Genomic DNA, 7,152 nt, shown 5'->3' on the forward strand with positions numbered 1-7,152 from the left:
CGGTCAAATCGTTCTCGATAGCAGAACTATAGAGAAGGTTTTTCCAACCGTGTGACAGTGTGTATCATACATTTGGTTTCTGTATGCTACTTCCCTTCTCAATTTCTTTCATTCTCTCCATTCTCCCTACAAATCTCTTTCTCTTATTTGTCGATTCCGCACATGCCTACGCTCTTTATTTTACCTTCTTACTCGTACATACAAATTTACATACTCACACAATTCACACTGCCGAAAACTGGTGCGGAATACACACGTACCCGTCTTGCCTGCCTTCTCTCCTCGTTCTTCCTTTCATCCAGCGTTGTCTTCGTCGAATGGTGTGCACGCGTTAAAAATTCTTCCTGCTTGCCTCCCTCTCGCTGCTCCCACATGCTGTGCTAGCGCGCTGGATGATCGTCCCTACCTGCCTGCTGCTTCTCCTCTACCAGGCGGTAGCACGTTGGAGGATCGTTCCTGCCTTTCCTCTCCTGTTCTGTTGTTTTCGGCACTCCTAAGGATAGAGGGTAATATTAACTATGTTTTGCCAACAGCTGTTCCATTTAACGCGAAGCGCAATACTTACCAACCAATTGAATATTGTTTCTATCGTGGTCCGTGCTCACTTCCGTTCGTGCGTGTGTTACGATTTCTATAGAAAACGAATATGATTTGATATCACAATTATTAATACCATTTAGTTTGATAAAGATTGATGTAACCCTTTATTAAAAGCTGTACTTACCAAATAGTTTTTCCGTAGTGATTTCACGAGAGAAAAAACGAGCACGCACCGACGCGTCCTTCTGCTTGCAAACTTGATTTAACACTACCACTTTTTCATGAGAACGCGAAGCAGCGCCTTCCTCGTGTGGATATACAGGTATTCCTCGATATACGCCATACTCGATATACGCGATTTCGCTATACGCTATTTTCTAAATTTGACAGTTCTTTGAACAAATTGTACTAATTTCACACATAAAATGTCAAATACAAAATAAATTCCCTTTTGGTCGAATATTGAAAACTATTTCTAAAGGTATAAAATTGTAGTCTTCAGTTGAAATCAGATCAAATAACTAATTTAGTGGCTAAAACCTACCACTTCAAGCAAAATTATAAGAAATTAGCTATAATTTGACTGAAAACCTCGAAATTCGACTCACGCTAATATTCGAGACACGCTATCGCTCCGCGTTAATAGCGTATATCGGGGAGTGCCTGTACATTGATACAAAGAGGAGAACGCTTGCGTGAACGATTGGTGTAGCAAGCGAAATTGGACAAGTCCCAGAAAAGCGAGACGCAAGAGTTTCTCTCAAACGATGGAAAGGGATGAGCTAAATGAAACATGCGAATCGTTGATGCGAGAAGAGCGAGTCAGAATGAAAATTTTTCTGAATGTTAGAATGAGAAAAATGATAGATACACATAAAAATCGAACGATAATGCCGGTTGGGTGCAACAACTTGCCTTAAGAATAACGACAAAAGCATCAAAATAGGTAGAAACGTTAAAAGAAGCAAAAATAAACTAAGAAAAACACGAAAGTAACAAAATGCGGAGCTTGAAAAAAACAGATGAATGCGTTTTATAAGAAGGGGTATTGCGTCTAGAAATAAACAGGGTTTAGCGAATTTTATAATTAGAAAGGATAAGCTAAGACAATTTTCATATTTTATAAATCATAAGTTGTTGTCACATAGCGAACGACCTGTATTAAACCAGGAGGGTTAACGGACACGAAGCGCAATCCGATTAGGACACGAAGTGACGTAGGAAAAGCTATAAAAAGAGCGCAGCAAACTAAAATAAATCGTTTCAGCAAGAAATTATTCCGCGTTGGTTTCATTTTCCTACATTCCAAAAAATTTTGGTCTGACTTAAGTTGTCTAACGATTAAACGTATCGTATTTCGTTTCGCGGATCGAAAACAAGTAAATCGCGCGTTCGATTAAAAAGTGCCCGTGCCCGGTTAAGTGAAGAGTGCAATGGAGCAGCAGTCAGCGCGTTGTATGCCGAGGGGGGAACCAGCTACCCCATGGGCGTATCAGCAGATGGAGCGCGAGAACGTTCCCAGCGACCTCAGCGGAGCGTCCACCCCGAGACCATTGCGCGCGGCTGCATTCCCGTCGGAAGTAACCAACGCAGGAGCCACTACCTCCTATGAGTGCGTTGAAAGTAAGCCGGCAAAAATGCATCGGCACGAGCTCATCCCGTCGGAAGAGAACACCCAGAGGCGCATTCTCGAAGCAGGAAGTAAGACCCCTCATACACTGGTGCGGAGTAAGGCGGGTGAGTTGAAAGGGTACGGCACGGAGAGCACGATACGAGATAATGAAGAGACGTGGTCAGCGTCGGAAGGGGATATGGAACGCGTCGAAGACGCTGCGATAGTAGGGGACAGACGACGCGTCGTGCGCGCCGCATCAGAAGGTGATATCGAACGCGTCGGGCGCGTCACGACGTCATGTGAAGAACGGCGTAGGAGACACCTTATTCTCGAACACGAGATGCGATTGCTCGACATTGAAGACGATCTACGAGTGTAACACACGCACACTAAAGCACTCCGCAACACAACATGGCCATGCGACGTATGAGGCACCCGTACAGCAACAAGGATACGCGACACAATCGAAGTACGTTGCACCGTACTGACGAGTGAAACAATTGGATTACGCGGCACAACCGGACTACGCGGTGCAGTCTAGACTCCGGAAACAGGAAGGATATGCAACCCATCCAGAAAACGCACTGCACTACGAGCATACGGCGCGCCATGCACACACTCCACACACGGGTTACGTTCGTACGACACACGGGGCACAGCGCAAAACACACGTTTCACACGAGGGCTACGGCCACACAATGCACGGTACACAGTACAACACTCGGCCACTAATACACAGCACTACTCTGAGCCAAAGTCAGATAGCGGCCCGCCAGCCGGTACCGAAGGACTTACCAATATTCTCCGGAGTTGTGGATGACTGGCTAGTCTTTATAACGGCCTATGACCGCACAACAGCCTCTTGTGGTTACACGGACGATGAAAATGTTACTCGTCTGCTACACGCACTAAAAGGTCCTGCACTCGACGCAGTAGGGCATCTGTTGTCCTTCCCAGACGGGTTGAATGAGGCGATTGAGACGCTACGTTCACTTTACGGTAGGCCTGATTTGATCGTAGAATCCATGATCCGCAAGATCAGAGGAATGGCGGCTCCCAAGATCGAGGACCTCTCCACTGTAGTGCAGTTCGGTTTCGCGGTGAAGCGTTTGGTTGAGGCGGTAAATGCGTCCGGGTTATTGGCCTATATGTATGACGTGACCTTGCTGAAGGAGATGGTAAGGAAGCTGCCCCCCGTCTTATGTATCGACTGGGCACGAACAAGAAAAACGATGCAGGAGGTGACGATGATTGAATTCGGAACTTGGATTAGTGAGTTAGCCAGTGATCTATGTGATGTCATCGATATGACGCCATCCCCGGAAGTGCAAAACGTAGCGCGGCGACAGCCGGAAACAGCACTAAACCAACATCGGTACCAGCAGCAGCTTCAGCCCCGTCGTAGTCACCCCCAGCGGTTCCAGCCAGCGAGACCCGACCAACAGCGACCGTACGGTACAGGCCGGGTTCACCCTACCTACTGCAACGCGACGGTTCTACAAGAGGAAAGTGATGGTGTTTTTGACACGATGAGTCAAATACGAGTGCCGACGACAGCTTGTGCAGTATGTGGTAAGAGCTGCGGATCCTTAGACCAGTGCGCGAAATTCCTCAACACCACTGTGGCTGCAAGAAGAGCCTTCGTAAATGAACGAAGAATGTGCAGGAAGTGTCTTGGTTATCATGGAGGCAGATGCAGAGCAGCACCGTGTGGCGTTAACGGCTGTAGCGTACAACACCACGAGCTACTCCACGCAAATGATGAACTTCCAGCTAGCACAATCTCGCGGGATTCCTCAGGTAACAATTCGGGGACCGGGACGGGAAACGTTTTCGCACATACAGGAGCAAACGATGGTGCTTTGCTGAAGTACGCGCCCATATCTCTCCACGGACCTGCTGGGCGCGTAGACACGTACGCGTTCCTCGACGACGGCTCTACATCAACTTTCATGGACCATGGGTTATTAGCAGAGCTGGGTTTATCCGGAACCCCACACCCTCTGTGCCTGCAATGGACTGGAGACATAAGAAGAGAAGAGAACGAGTCAGTAAAGCTGTCGGTATGCGTATCCGCTCCCCACGAGACATCTACCGTGCACGAAATCTCGGAAGTGCACACCGTGAAAGAGCTAACGCTTCCAAAACAAACGATGCACATGACTCGTCTGGCTGCAAACTACGCTCACCTGAGAGGTCTACCGGTGGACTCTTATGAAGAGGCCATGCCACGAGTTTTAATTGGCGTGGACAATTGCAGATTGAGCCAGCCACTGAAGAGCGTAGAGGGTAAATGCGACGAGCCGGTCGCCTCGAAGACACGCTTGGGTTGGGTCGTTTATGGCCCTTGCACCAACGTAAGATTCACTCCCGAGTCACAACGTAGCCTTCTTCACGTATGTTCTTGCGATGGCTCGCCTGATGATCGACTCACAGCTGCGGTGAAGGAGTATTTTAAACTCGAATCGATCGGCATCAGCACATCGACCAACAGCCCACAATCTAAAGACAACGAGCGCGTTTTGGCCATATTGGAACGAGAAACAAAGCTAATAGACGGACGCTACGAAACGGAACTCATATGGCGCCGTGACGATCCAGATCTACCTTGTAACAAGCAAACGGTACGTATGCCTAAAACAAAAAATGAGTAAAGATCCTGTTCTATCCAAAGCCAGCCAGGAGAAGATGCAAGAATACTTAGCTAAATGTTATATCAGGAAGCTTGCAGACATCACCTCGATTGTACGGCAGAAGAACGATTGGTACCTTCCAATCTTTCCGGTAACCAATCCGAACAATCGGAACTTGAATTCCAGACTTCTTCCTGGACCTGACATGCTTGCTGGACTTGTGTCAGTGCTGATGAAGTTCAGAGAGAACCGTGTGGCGATTGTCGGCGACATACGCGAAATGTTCTACCAGGTGGCCATCAAGGAAACGGATCAACGAAGCCAAATGATCCTGTGGGACGGCGAAGACCCCGATGCCGGACCGGCAATTTACGTTGTGACCGTGATGACGTTCGGAGCAGCGTGTTCACCTAGCAGTGCACAATACGTAAAAAACGTGAACGCAGGACGATTTGCAACAGAATACCCCAGGGCAGTCGAGTGCATAGTACATGAACACTACGTCGATGATATGCTAGCCAGCGTCGAGACGGAAGAGGAAGCTAAAGATATGGCCGACGCGGTCCGTTACATCCACGCGTGCGGTGGTTTCGAAATCAGAAACTGGGTTTCGAACTCTCGGGCCGTCATGCAACACCTGCAAGAGGATACAAAGGGGAAAGATATTAGTGCGAACTATGGTCTATCCGCCGAAAAGGTGTTGGGAATGTGGTGGAACACATCATCGGACACGTTCACATTCCGCTTATCCACGAGGCATGATCAAGAGCTTTTATCTGGGCAGGAAGTTTGGCGCGGAGGCACCGGTTGGGACCAAGAGTTGAGCAACCAGACGGCAGGGAAATGGACGGAGTGGTTACACGTGCTTCCCGTTGTCGAACAGGTGACTATACCCCGATGCTATCGATGTATATCCTCCACAGATGCCAACGTTGAGCTGCACGTCTTTTGTGATGCGAGTGAGAAGGGTATGACTGCAGTTGCTTACTTCCGTTTCAAGGAAGGAACCCAAGGAACATTTCTTACGCTTTTTAGACTAAAACATGTCGTATCAAAGTTTTATCATGATTGGCCTAAGAAATAAATGTCGTAATACACAATTTTTACTTGCTAAGCAGTCTTTGAAATAGGAGCATCTTTAAAACATTTTAAAACACCTACAAAACCACCTATTAAAACCAAAATTGTTGTTTTTTTTGGTGATTTTAATCGCACTATAGATGTGCTGTAAAGAGCTTTTAAAAACCGTTGATTTAAGATCTATTTAAAACTCAAAGCAATAAGACCATCCTGTCTAATATTACGCTCGTTAAAACTATAATCTCTTAATACTGACACGTCAGGATTATAAAAAGAATGTTGGAAAAATAGTTGCTAGTTGTCATATTTTTGTACCAACAAAAGTAGCTATCATGTCTGACAAATTGAGCAGAATAAAATCCTATAAGAATAGTGGAAACATTACGAGCAGTAAATCAGCCTTTTCAAAATGCAGTTGAACCAACAAACATCAAACCAACGCCTCGAGAATCCACACAATCTCTACAATTGGGACAACAAATGTTTTTCCCAGCTGTAAATGATGAAATTCATCGCCCAAGTGTAACTCCCGTTCAAAACTCTATTAATGATGATGAACAACTGTACAACGATCTTCAAAGCTGTTCCGTGGGTTTCAACATAAGAAAAAAGCCCTGAAGTCGCTTATGGGTTTACTTGACAAAAGGATAGCGGGAGTTTTTCCGAAGGATCCACGGACTTTTCTAAAAACTGACCGAAATGTAGAAATAGACACGATAGGTGATGGTAAATATTGGCATAATGGAGTTGGAGCGTGCCTTGGGCAGGCGTTCCCAGCAATTCATCAGCTGGACAGTACATCGCTAAATATAAACATTGATGGACTCCCATTTTTTAAGAGCTTGAAAGACGAATTCTGGCCTATTTTGGACATTTTTGTTTAATTGCAACACTGAATTTCCAATCCTTTCGGGAGCACTACAACGACAGACGCTTTTGTTTATAAGTTTGACAATTGACACGATGAAGCTTCCTAAGACACAATAGCTTGCACCAGTGCTGCCATACAGGTTAACATGTTTCACATGTCATCGCGTACAGTGCTGTACAGTCATTTATGCTTAACAAAGCACATTAATAGGTAAACTAAGAGTTATAAGTCTAAACATTGTTTGTTGCCATACATGTTAAATCAAAATGTGCGTGAAAGAGTCGTAAATCAAGATATAAGCGTCTTAATGAAATGGAAACCATTTTTATTAATGAAATTGACATTTGTTGGTACATAAATGTGTATGCCATATTGAATTTCTGTGTATGCATGTGTTTGATTTCATGCTTATA

Source organism: Anopheles merus, chromosome 2R (genome assembly GCF_017562075.2).
Source record: "Anopheles merus strain MAF chromosome 2R, AmerM5.1, whole genome shotgun sequence".
In the NCBI taxonomy this organism is placed as follows: Eukaryota; Metazoa; Arthropoda; class Insecta; order Diptera; family Culicidae; genus Anopheles; species Anopheles merus.